Source organism: Castor canadensis, chromosome 14 (assembly GCF_047511655.1).
Source record: "Castor canadensis chromosome 14, mCasCan1.hap1v2, whole genome shotgun sequence".
Taxonomy (NCBI): Eukaryota; Metazoa; Chordata; class Mammalia; order Rodentia; family Castoridae; genus Castor; species Castor canadensis.
This window is the reverse complement of record NC_133399.1, coordinates 101,914,271-101,926,956: the sequence shown is the minus strand read 5'-3', so window position 1 is coordinate 101,926,956 and position 12,686 is coordinate 101,914,271. Positions and strand designations below refer to the sequence as shown.

The 12,686-nt window shown below is 49.5% G+C and overlaps 1 protein-coding gene across 3 annotated transcripts in view; it reads left to right on the top strand.

Moving 5' to 3' along the window:
• The window catches only part of Pebp4 (phosphatidylethanolamine binding protein 4), a 198,938-nt gene that overhangs the window by 171,433 nt on the left and 14,819 nt on the right, over window positions 1–12,686 (top strand). The gene's annotated exons all lie outside the window — the stretch shown is intronic.

Sequence of the window (12,686 nt, the reverse complement as noted above, 5' to 3'; positions counted from 1 at the left end):
GGGCACTGCCCTAACCAGACAGTGTCCTGTTTATCTGCTAAATTTAATCCCTTCACACAAATTGAATCTGAGCAGCTAGTTGAGACTGCCCTTTGTATTCTGCCCTTTCCTGTTCCCAGAGAGGTAATGGCATCACTGGAAAGGAACACTCGGTGGCAAAGTCCAGGGTTAAGCCCAATCTTCCAGGGTTAGCCCTGAGAGCCTCTCTGGCCTGGCAGGACTTCAGGCTTGGGGGCAGGGAGCAGAAACCCAGTGGCAATAGGTTGGAGCCAACCCCCTAGTGCAGGCCATCAAGGCTGAATGGAGCGTGGCCAGAGCCCACAGAGAGGCACAGGCCTCTAGAGCTGGCAGATTAATCAGCTGTTGCTTGCATTCATTACAGACCCCTTGCTTGTGCATGCTGTAGCCTCCGACACTAGGCAATTAACTGCTCACTACAAAAAGTTCTGGGGAGAAGTTTGTCTCAGCTCCCTGTGGCCTAGCCTAGGCATGCTACTTCCAAAACTCCTCTGTGTTAAGGCCCCACAGCATGGTGGGGCCGGCCCTGGACTAATCACCATGGGCTTTGATTGGCAGAAGGCCCGGTGAGCCCCACACCAGGAAGAAGGGTGAGATCTGGGGAGACAGCAGGTGTCCCTTGACCCCCTTTGGGGTTGTCCTTTGCTGTCACCTGGTTCCCTTTCCTCTCATCTCCTCATGCCCCTCGGCACCATCACCTGGAACGGCTGGGCCCTCCTCAAGATTGTGCAAAGACTCATTTCAACATCTTGCAACTAAGGTTGTTCCCCACCAGGGCTGGACGCCAAACACCACAAGCTGCCCTGAACCCAGCTCCTGTCTGCCAGGAGGCGCTGGGGCTTCCTCAGCACACAGTTTTCACAGTGGCCTCTAGTACTGAGTAGACCACCTGGTCCACATGGCCTTGCCAGAGGGCTATGAGACCTTCCTTCCTTTTCCCTGGGGTCATGTCAGTCCCTGATGGTTCTAGCGACCCAAGGATCAACTACGAGGTCAGGGTGGAGTTTGCGCAGCTAGTCTAGGTTGTTTTTCTCATTGTAATTGCCAAGCTCCCCAGGTTGGCATTTGCCTACCGGGCACTATAAAAAGTGACACAATGGAATAAAAGCAAGTCCTTGGCCCTGCTAATGACTGCATGGCCCCAGAACCTTGGAGGACCCCATTCACACTTCCCTGGGCCCAGACAAATAGACCCAGTTTGCCATAGGCAGGCAGAGACACCAAGGCCCACCATACAGGCCCTGGCACAGTCAAGAACAGGAGGACAGAGTGGTAGCTCGCCAGGGATGGCAACTTGCTTGGGCATCAGCTGGAGAGAGAATTGAGTAAGGGGCTTGGCTGCCAGGTGCCTGCAGGGACCGGGCCCCAGAACAGATCATGAACCTGAAGTCTGGGCATCCCACACCCCCCACTCTGGTCTATAGGCTACATACAGGAAAAGCAACCGTTCCTTGTCCCTGCCTTCCTGTCTCTGAGGTCCCTGCCCACCTGGGGAACAAGAGTACAGAGTGAGTAGGGGAAGGAGTGCCAATGGGTATCAAGAGCCCACAAACACCCCGCCCCCCCATACCCCCATCAAATGGAGTGGCTGGCCTCCCACTGTGCTCAGAGAACAGTGGCTCTGGGTGGAGAGGTCAACCCACCTCTCTTGACCACCCTTCTCATCTGCTCATCTGAACCCAGCTCCATTGAGAGTAGGCTGGGACCTGAAAGTCTCCCAGGTCCTACCAAGGGAAGGGCCTGAGCATGGGAGAGACAGGAAAGGAAGCACATCAGGCCAAGAGCTCAGAGGGCTCCCCAGTAGCCACCACACCACTACTAAGGAGTCAGTCCCTTTCCTGGGCTCAGAGACCCCAGGGAAGCAGGACTCTGGGAAAGACAGTGTCCAAATGCTCATGTGCGTGTGAATCACCTCAGGTGCTGGTTAAAAGATGATGCTGATTTGCTAGGCCTGAGGAGGAGCCTGAGATTCTGCATTTCTAAGGAGCTGCTATCCCAGGCTGGGCCACCACTCTAAGGGACTGTACTCAGAACATTAAAGGGCAAGTGGCTTGGGGCCAGGCTCACTGTCAGCCCTCAGAAAAGAGCAAGATAGGACTTGAATGGGACTTAAACCGTTTCTGCTAATCGTCACATTTCCTAATGAGCACCCAGCTTCAGACTCTTGCCAGCATCTGTTTTCAAACAATTCCTGACCTGTCTTCCATTAGGTCCCTGTTTTCCTTCCTCCCTTCCTTCCTTCCTTCCTTCTTTCCTTCCTCTCCTCCTTCCTTCCTTCCTCTCCTCCTTCCTTACTTTCTCTCCTCCTTCCTTACTTTCTCTCCTCCTTCCTTACTTTCTCTCTTCCTTCCTTCCTTCCTCTCTTCCTTTCTTCTTTCCTTCTTCCCTCTCTGTTTTCTCCTTTCCTTTTGTCCTCCCTTCACCCTTCCTCTTTCCTTCCTCCCAGTTTATAAGACAGCCCCAGGCATGGGCCCATTAGTTGGGGAGAGAGAAAGAGGCACAAAATTTTGGACTGTGCTTTCTCTTCCCACCCTGGGGTAAAGGAAGTAGTCAAAGCAAAGAAGGGAACCCAGGAATCTCATTCTTTCTGCTACACCTTTCACCCAGTGTGGCCACGGCAGAGGCTCCTAATTGTAGGGTTCTCCTCCCCAACTTATCCCCCAGCCCAGCTTGTGCCTTAAGAGGACCCTTATCTCCCAGATGGGTAGTGGGGAGGACAAAGCAGTCCACATACAGTTGACCATTTCCTGGTTGGCAGTAGAGTGGATGGGTGAGGGTGAGGGGCCAGGAGGCACCTCTCAGCCAAGTAGAGGGGAGTCAGAGGATTGTTAGGACAGGAGCAAGAGGAACTTGCTGGGCCAGATACTCTGCAGACCAAGGGAACAGCAGTTAAAGCCACCCCAGGAATCCCCCGTCATGGGGTTCCAGATACCAGCCTGGCCAAGCACCACTCTCCAGGCCAGGTAGGTGCCAGGGATCTGCCAGGACTCTCTGTCCAACCAGAGTTAGAGAGAAAAGGTCTGGTGGGTCAACAACCAGTGTATGGATCCTCCCTAGTTCTTCCTCTCCTCCCTGCAAGTGCAGCCACCAGCTAGAAAGTAGGGTGCTGGAGATAAGATGTGGAGAGTGATAAGAGTTGGGGCTGAGGCTCAAGCCCTGTAGCTCCTTCCTCTCCAGTTGGGTTACAGTTTCCCAAGTACTGTTTGTTTTAGGGCTTAACTGCACCCTTTCCTAATTGTTGCTGGAGCCAGCAGACAGACCTGAAGCCTCCTACATACAGCCCAAGACAAGGGCACGTCCAGCCAGCTCAACTCCTGGCTGACGGCCTCCTCTCTCCCCTCCCTCCACCCCTCCAGTCCAACATCCCTCGAACCCCCTAAGCAACAGGCCAGTTGAGAGCCAATGCACAGACCTCAGTACCAATCTGTTGTCTGTTTGTCCTGGTGCTCTATCAGCCACTGGAGATTCCCACACCTATTTTTTTTTAATTTTATTATTCATATGTGCATACAAGGCTTGGGTCATTTCTCCCCCCTGCCCCTACCCCCTCCCTTACCACCCACTCCGCCCCCTCCCTCTCCCCCCCACCCCCTCAATACCCAGCAGAAACTATTTTGCCCTTATCTCTAATTTTGTTGTAGAGAGAGTATAAGCAATAATAGGAAGGAACAAGGGTTTTTGCTGGTTGAGATAAGGATAGCTATACAGGGAGTTGACTCACATTGATTTCCTGTGTGTGTGTGTGTTACCTTCTAGGTTAATTCTTTTTGATCTCACCTTTTCTCTAGTTCCTGGTCTCCTTTTCCTATTGGCCTCAGTTGCTTTTAAGGTATCTGCTTTAGTTTCTCTGCGTTAAGGGCAACAAATGCTAGCTAGTTTTTTAGGTGTCTTACCTATCCTCACCCCTCCCTTGTGTGCTCTCGCTTTTATCATGTGCTCAAAGTCCAATCCCATTGTTGTGTTTGCCCTTGATCTAATGTCCACATATGAGGGAGAACATACGATTTTTGGTCTTTTGGGCCAGGCTAACCTCACTCAGAATGATGTTCTCCAAGTCCATCCATTTACCAGCGAATGATAACATTTCATTCTTCTTCATGGCTGCATAAAATTCCATTGTGTATAGATACCACATTTTCTTGATCCATTCGTCAGTGGTGGGGCATCTTGGCTGTTTCCATAACTTGGCTATTGTGAATAGTCCGCTATAAACATGGATGTGCAGGTGTCTCTGGAGTAACAGTCTTTTGGGTATATCCCCAAGAGTGGTATTGCTGGATCAAATGGTAGATCGATGTCCAGCTTTTTAAGTAGCCTCCAAATTTTTTTCCAGAGTGGTTGTACTAGTTTACATTCCCACCAACAGTCCCACACCTATTTTTAATCCCTTGTTCCAAGCTTTAGCCTCAATACTTGTCCTTTCCCAAATGCCACCTTCCTATGTCCTCCCGTCATGTCTGGTCCTTTATATTCTACAAGTGAGAGGAGAGTGTTGGAAGGTCATGTGTCTGTGACTGAGTGTGTAGGTAAACACAGGGATATGAGCATGTGAGTGTATGTGAGACTGTCCACGTGTGTGTCCACATGTGTCTCGTGCATGTGTGTGAGTCTACAGGCTTGTGAGGGTGTTAGTGAGTGAACAGGTACATGTGGGCATATGTACCGTGTACTGTGAATGTGTGTGTGTGTGTGTGTGTGAAAAATGCATGGGTGAGCACGCTGAGTATGTGGTATGTGTGAATGAGCATGGTGGATGTAAGCATTTGTGTGTGTGATTGTGTTAGCACACAGGTGAGCTGTGCAGTGCAAGCACAGAAGTGCCTGTGACCATGTTGAATGTGGTCATGTGTGTATCTGTGGGGGAGAGCACTTGTGTATGTGAACGTGTGTGTAAGTAGGCACATATGTGAGTATGGGGAGCATAAGTGTGTGTGTGTGTGTGTGTGTGTATACGTGCACAAGTGTTTATGTGAACATATTGCGTGTGCGTGCGTATATGGGGTGTGAGTGTGTAAGTGCATGAGAACACATTGTGTGAGTATATTGAATATGCAAACTGTTATGACTGTGGGCGTGTGTATGTGAGCATGTGTGTGTATGTGAGAGTGGGTGTGAGTGTGTGTGTGTGTAAGAGAGAGACCTGCCATTCCCCCTGCCTGTGGCTCTCTCCCCTGCCACCCAGTTGGAGGGGAACCTGGAGGCCTCTTCAGTCTCCTCAACCACCTGTTGCCATCAGGGAGGCCAGCCCTCCGCAGCCCCAGCTTGTGCCAACTCACCCCAGCCCTGCCTGTTTCCACCAGTTCTGGAAAAGTCTTGCCACTGTTACACATTCCTTGCTCCAATCCCCGAGCAGTTTCTGGCCCAGTTTCCACTTGATAGCAGACCAGCAGCATGTGTCTTACTGCCTTCCTAGGATCCCTCCTCTGCTTCCAGAGGCTAAAGCCACACACACACCAGGCCCTCTCCTCCTCAGATAGTAGCTCCTGCCTTAGCCCTCCAACCTGAACCTCCTCAGGACCTTCCTGTGCCTCTGTGTCTGTAACAATGTGTGTCTCCATGGGCTGGGGGCAGGGGGGACAGAGAAAGAATCAAGGAGAAAGAAGAGGAATGAAACGAGGCTCAGATGGTGTCATTAAGAGATATTAATGCCCTCATCAAGGCATATTAACAAACATTATGTGTTGCTTGCTCTGCGTGCCTGGGGTGAGGACAGGCCCAGCAGGATGGACCACACTCACAGCTGGGTAACCTCTGAGCCCACGGCACAGCCATTAGCCTCACGAGGCTGACCCCACCCAGAGACTTTTTGAGCCTGTCACAGTCAAAAAGCTCTGGCAGGATGGGTTCCAAGGGCTGGGGTTTGGCAGCCTCTGAGCCTTCCTCCCACCACCAGCCTTTCACTGCATTTCGGCCCCGAGCTCAGCTCGCTAATGACCCTTGGGCACTCTGTGAGACTTCAGAACACTCCATTTCCTAATTGCATCTTCACATCTCTGTGAGGAAACCAGGGCTGGCTGTATGGTTATCACTACTTTGTAGGTACAGAGTGGAACACTAGGAAATTAAGTGGTTTGCTCAAAGTCATGTAGCTAATTGGTAATGACATTGGACTGAAGCCCAGTTGTCCTGTAGGATGGCTGTGTTGGGTGCTGAGTTGCCTATCGACTAGATGTCTCCATTTCCCTAGTCCTTTGGTTGAGACCAAGGAGCACAACTCCCTAAGCAAGACAAGGAAATCCTCCAAGTGGGAGCAGGGAGGGGCTCACTGCACTTTAGCAAGGAATCTCCTGGAAGGTGGGAACCAGAGTGAGGTAACTCATACAAAAACTCTGATGAAATGCCTGCCACACAGCAGGCCCCCATAGTGAGTGGCTCCCCTTCTTTAGATGGTGACTTCATAAAAGTTCCGTTATTGGCCCCAAAGGAGGTTGGAGCAGGTGGAAGGCTGAATGGGCTGTTTTTTTTATTTGTTTTACAGCTTGGTGCTATAGTATAGTGCAAAATTGGTATTCACTGTGACAACCACAATGGTGTTTAAAATTACATAAAGTCTTCTCTGTGTTGTGAGTTTAAGAAGACAAGAAGACTTTAATAAGATGCCTATCCAAAACAGTTAGGATGAAAGGAGTTGGGTAGTTAAAAATCTAAGATTCAAGATATCAGGGAAATGTAGATATGAGAAATACCCATTCCCCACAGGATTCCAGACAAACGCATTTACGTGGCCTGATGTTGATATTTAAAGCTTTGACGTTTGTCCTGACTATGTAGAAATGACTCTTTCATTCAAACTGACACTAGTACATAGTAATCACTTTTAGCTAGCAGTTCATAGGATGTTTTCCACCTGTCTTAATATTTCCACTTGGTCTACTCCTCTCTGGAACGGATTTAGTAAGATCATATGTTCTGTGCTTTATTCCTTTTCTTCCCACCTCCTCCTGACCCCATCCAAGCAGAGAACAAGTGACCCATGACAGGCACAGTCAAAGAAAGTGGCTCCATTATTTGCTGGGATCCCCCTAAGCAGGAGGTTCCCCAGGGTGAGTTCCAGTCAATGCAGATCCAGAGTGGCTAGGGGCTCAAAGCTGTCACCTGTGTGACAAGAAGTTTGGGGAGCCAAATGCTCAGAAAGGATGTCGTCAGGGCAGTTGTCTCCAGCTTTCTTTTTCTTTCTAGTGCTTTCCTGTGTTTTAATTTTTTTTCTAAAATAAACATTTAGTCCTTTTATAACCTGAAACAAAAAGCTACTGTTTGTAAAGGAGAGGTGTTTGGGGTCAGAGTCACAGAATCACCAGTTCTATGTGAGGCTATCAGTGATGGAGTTAAGCTGCATCCTGTCCGCCTGCTGTACAGGTGGTAACCCAAAGCCCAGTCCCACTTGCATCCCTTCTTGCCCGGGTTGAGAGGCAGCTCACCCAGCCTGCTCTGGTGAACTTCCTGGGACACAGCTACTGAGCATTTGGAAAACGGAAAAGGCCTTGCCTGGGATTTATGAACAGACAGATAGCTTTGATTCACAGTCACAGAAATCAGAAGCATTGCCTGCCATGCAAGCCTAACCTCTTGCCTACACTTCCAGCCTTCTCTTGAATCTCTTCCATGCTAGTGGCTGGCTACAACAGTCAGCCCAGTCCTGTGAACTCTTCTGTCCTGATTTCACATTCATATATTGCTTGGGCAGTTTCCTCAACTTAAGCTGTCCTTCCCTTCACTATTTTGCCCACTGGAAAACTAAAAAACTCTCATGTATCCTTCAATTCCCAAGGTGTAGCTTTCTTTCAATAATTTTCTCTGATCACTACCCCTAAGCAATTCTATCTTCTGTCATCCCCTATAGCATTGTCTGTAAACCTCAGTTACTTAGACTTGTCATCGTAATTTCCTTGTTGACTTAGCTTCCCCACTAGACCATGAGCTCCTCAATACCATGAACTATGTCTTATTAATATTTCTATCTCCAACACTGAGGCTCTCATCCATTCATTCATCTTACCCATCATTGCTCAGGGCCAACTCTATGCTAGAGACTATTCACATGCACACATGCTCAAGAGAATCGGACTTATTAGAGAACCACATACACTTTATATGGTCTGGAACAAAGGACCTGGACAACCTGTACCTTTCAAGCCAGAGACAACCTTGACCTTGACTTATAAGAACTCTTGCCTCTTAACCGAGCGTGATGGAGGGTAGTTAAGTCGGTGTGAAACTCCTCCCACCCTGGGTAACTACTTACTGCAAGAAGTGAATCATTCTCCCTTGGCCACACCCCACCCCACCCCACGTTGGCATCTGGAGACCTACGGAAGTAACCAGCTCCAGATCTGAAGTCAAGCTTGCAATTAAAACCCAGGGGTCCTGTTGCCAATTGGTGCTAAGATACCAGGATCTGCTACCAGTCCATTGGTGAAATCATGGACCTGCTGTCCCCACTGCTCCTGAGAGTGCAAGGGAAGAGGTCTATGAAGTCTTTGATCTTGACATTTCTTGAGGGAAACAGGTGCACAAAATAATTGCCTATATTATCTATACCCTGAGTCTAGAAGCACTCAGCTACCAAGAGGGCACGGATCTGTGTGCTACTTCTTTTGACTTCCCACAGACTTCATTCCACCCACTTCAGTGGCCAGCCCTCCTTTCCCCAGCCCCGGGGCAAAAGAGCAGGCCATGGGGTTAATGAACTGAAGACTTTCCCTTGGAGCAGACACCACCTCCCTGGCTGGGTCTTCTCCAGGCTGGCGTTTAGTGGCCTGGCAGCACTGGCCCCTGGGGATCTCAGAGCCTGGGAGCTGCCAATGCCTTCCACTCACTTACCCTTTGTTAATTGCAGAATACACAGATTGCTGGGTAGCACTTTCCAATGCTGTGCCTTTTCCTGGCTCCTTTGCCACTTGGCAGCTTGCAGGCAGCTGTGCAAAACAGCAAGGAGCTTTCTCATTCAGTGCCAGTGTCAGGGAGACTGGGACTCTGTTTCTATTTTCCCTTTTTCTGTTGTTGTTTTTTCATTTTCCGCCCAAGGGCTCAGTTTTGCTCATTTCTCCCTCTCCCCTCCCTATCTGTCTGTGCCTTACCTTTCAAGTTAGGGGTTTTTTGATGCTCCCCACCCTCCCAGGGATCAAAAAGGTGAAACTTCCCACTCTGGCAGGGGTCTGTAGCCAGGAAGAAGTGATTGAATTCTCCTGTCCAAATGGGAAGAGGTGGGTGAAGAGATTAAATCCTCTCCAAAGCCCTGGAGGAAATGTGTCCTGACCCTCCACTATGGGGTCAGACAGCTAGAGGACCTGGGGCTTTGCAAAGGCCCAGGTGGGCGGGCAGTGGCCTGTAGGTAATTGCAGAGGGATGAGGATACCTCTTGGGCTTGTATCCCTGCTGAAATCAGCAACAGCCAGGCCCCCGCCCCACCCACCAGAGTTCACAAACCAAATCCAGAGTTTCTACCAGGGAGGGGGAAAGGTGTTTCTGAACCCTCAGCTCATGGGTGTCCCCATGGGGACAGGAAACAAAGGGTAGCACTTAGAAGTGGAGAGGACTGAGGCAACAAGGGCTCAGGAGCAGTGCTGCCATATCCACAGGGCGCAAGGCATCCCAGGGGCTACAAAGAAAGAAGGGTGTAGCCCCTACCTCCCTTGGCTTCCCATCTAGTCTCATGAGGATAACGCTCTCTGCCTTCCCCTTCATGGGGTGCAGTAAGATCAGACAGAGGGATAATGCTCTGGAAAATAACCACTAGAAGCCCCTTAGAAATGTGAGCTAATGTGGGAGGATACAGAGCCCCGGCCTCCAGCACTGTGTTCTTGACCTGAGACAAATGAGGCAGACAAGTCCTGTAAGACAGTCTGTGTCTCCCTGGTCCCAGAATAGGGTTGCTGTGGCTCTCAATCAACTTTCCACTTCTCCCCAGCCCTTGCTAAGAGGGTCTTGGGTATCCGTCTCCCTATCCCCAGAGGAGGCTGATAAGGAAAAGAGTTGTCTCCCCAAGGCCATCCATCCTGACAGAAGGGCCCTGACATTTAGAAGGGTGTCCTTCCACGCACACCACCCAAATATGTCAGCAGCCCCTGTCCTGCTGTTCTGAACAACCCACACTTTGTGTATATACACATGTACTTCTTCTCTCTTCCCCTGTGATGCCTGAGCCACTTTCCGATTCTACCAGAAAGAAGTTTATCACTAAATTCGCTCACTCAACTTGGCACCTCCAGAACCACGAATCAAAATAAACCTCTTTCTTTGAAAGTAGATTTCACTGGATATTTTGTTACAGAAATGAAAAATGGACTAAGACATCTGCTATGTAACAATGCATGTTCTAAGTTCAGAGAATACAGCAGTGAAGAAAAGAAAAGTAATTGTGGCTTTACTCAGTTTACATTATAGAGGGAAAGGTAGATTGATACGTATTAATTATATCCATATATCGTGATAATATTATATACTATGTACAATGCTAAATGACAATATATTATATAACTGCAGAATGAAACCTAAGCTTGGAAGAGAGTTACAAAGGGCTAGTCAGCTGTGACATTTGATTGGGTAACCCAGAAAGGCTTGTTTGGGAAGCAGTACTTTGGCAGAAGGAAAGGAAGATGAAGGTAATGAGTTAATACACAATGAAGAATTTGAGGCAAATAGTAAATTAGAAATAAATAAGGATAGAAATGAAAGAGAAATTGAAAAAAAAAATTCTTGGCTTTTCACTGTTCCTGAGGATCAGAAACCCAACTGTGTCTACACTGTTTGTAATTTCCATAATTATTTCCTTTTTTTAACCTGAGCATTTAGACAAGTTCCTTTTGAAAATGTCAACCTGTCTTCAGCTACAGGAAGGGAAGGTCTGTGCTCCGCCCATCTTAAAGAGGAGCGAGCACACCTGGAGGCCAGCAGGGCAGATGGAGGCATCAGGTCGAAGAGAGGACGCCCCAGGGGAGCTCTCAGCAGTTCCCTGCCTCCTGCAGGTTCTCTTTCCAAAGTACAGGTGTGGTGTCTGTGCTCCTCCAATGCTGGGCCCCTACCCCATCATAGGCAGGGCCCCTCCCGGGCTCACCCTCTCAGCATTCTGGGCAGTGCCAGTATCTATGGACTCTTCAACTCCTCACTGCCTGATACTCAGCCTCCCCTGAGAGTTCCACCTTCCTATGGTGATCACAGGATACATGTGATTTTAACTCATGAAGATATTTTAGGAGAGTTGATATAATAGGACAGGGGACTATTTTCTATTGCCCCAGCCCTCGAAGTAATAGCTGCGTTTGGTTTGGTTTGGTGCTAGGGGTTGGACCCAGGGCCTCATGAATTCTATGCATATGGTCTACCATTGAGCCATACCCCTAGGCAATATCTGTGTATTTTATTTTTTGGCAGTACTGGGGTTTTAACTAAGGGCCTCATGCTTGCTAGGCAGGCATTCTACCACTTGAGCCACTCCACTGGTCAATATATGTATATTTTAATAATGCTTTTTTGAAAACAATGCCCAGCAGAGCAATGGGCTTGTCGTGATGTCATGGAAAGGCACAGGTCAGCACTGTGAGCTGAAAGGCCTGAGCCTTGACCACCTGGCCTTGGGGATCTCAGTGTCTGTGGCTCTTTCCTCTCTTTCCTCTCCCACTCATTGCTCAAATGTCTTGGGACAATTAGTCTGACTTCTGGACCCCAACAATCTCACCCTTTAGGGTTTAGTCTCCTAGGTTTCCTGCAAGTGTTTATTCCATGGTAGAAATTTCAGCCCCTCTAGGACTGTCCAGAGACAAGATTTATAGACAAAGGTGGCTTAACCATCCTCAACCCAGCCTAGCTAATTCACAGCCATGCCGTCCACTCGCTACATGGGAGCCTTCTACCACCACACCCTTCCCTGTCCTTCCTGCTAGCAAGGACTGGCATCTATCCACAGGACTAGCATCGCTCAGGTGATCCTGAGCAGCCTAAATTCCCTCAGCACCCCAGATAAGCCTGAGGGGCAGCACGGCAGCTGGAAAGGCAGGCAGGAAGGGCTGGTGGCCTGCCTTCGGTTTGACGCAAGGGTTTGCTCATCATCTCTACCAAGTGGCCCCAGGAGATGAGAGGACCCTCCCTGGTAAAAGGATGTGGGGAAGCCTTGCTCCCTGAGCAAGGCTACAAGTCAGACTTTCCACATGGCCCAGCTCCATATAAGCTGCTCCCTGACCGCCCCGGCCCCCACCCTCACCACCTCCTTGCCCTCACTTGATGGAGAGAGGCCTGTTTATCACTCTGGGTGGAACCCAAGCCTGTGGGGGATTGTAAAGAAACAGCTAGCCTAGCTTGCTGTTGTTTGGTTTAAACAAACTACTGGCTGGGCTGCCTCTTAGGGGATTGAGGGGGAGGCTGAGGAACATGGAGCAGGCCTGGCCCGGCCCCTGGTTCTCTCCATCATACTAGGGTGGGCAGAAAAGCTATTTTGGGACAGTGACTGCTAGGCCCCTGTTGCGCCCTGACCTCCTTTCCTGAAAGGAATGGTCATTGAGGAAAAGTGTCTCCAGGCTCCAACCTCATACCCTCATCCCTGGGGCCCAGCCTCCCAACTTCTGGTTACATCTGAGACTAATGCCAGCCCCAGACAATGCCATACCCCAAAGTCAAGAGCCTGCACCCAGAGAAGGGTCAGGCATGCTTGAATGTATATAGCTGTGCAGGGGCTA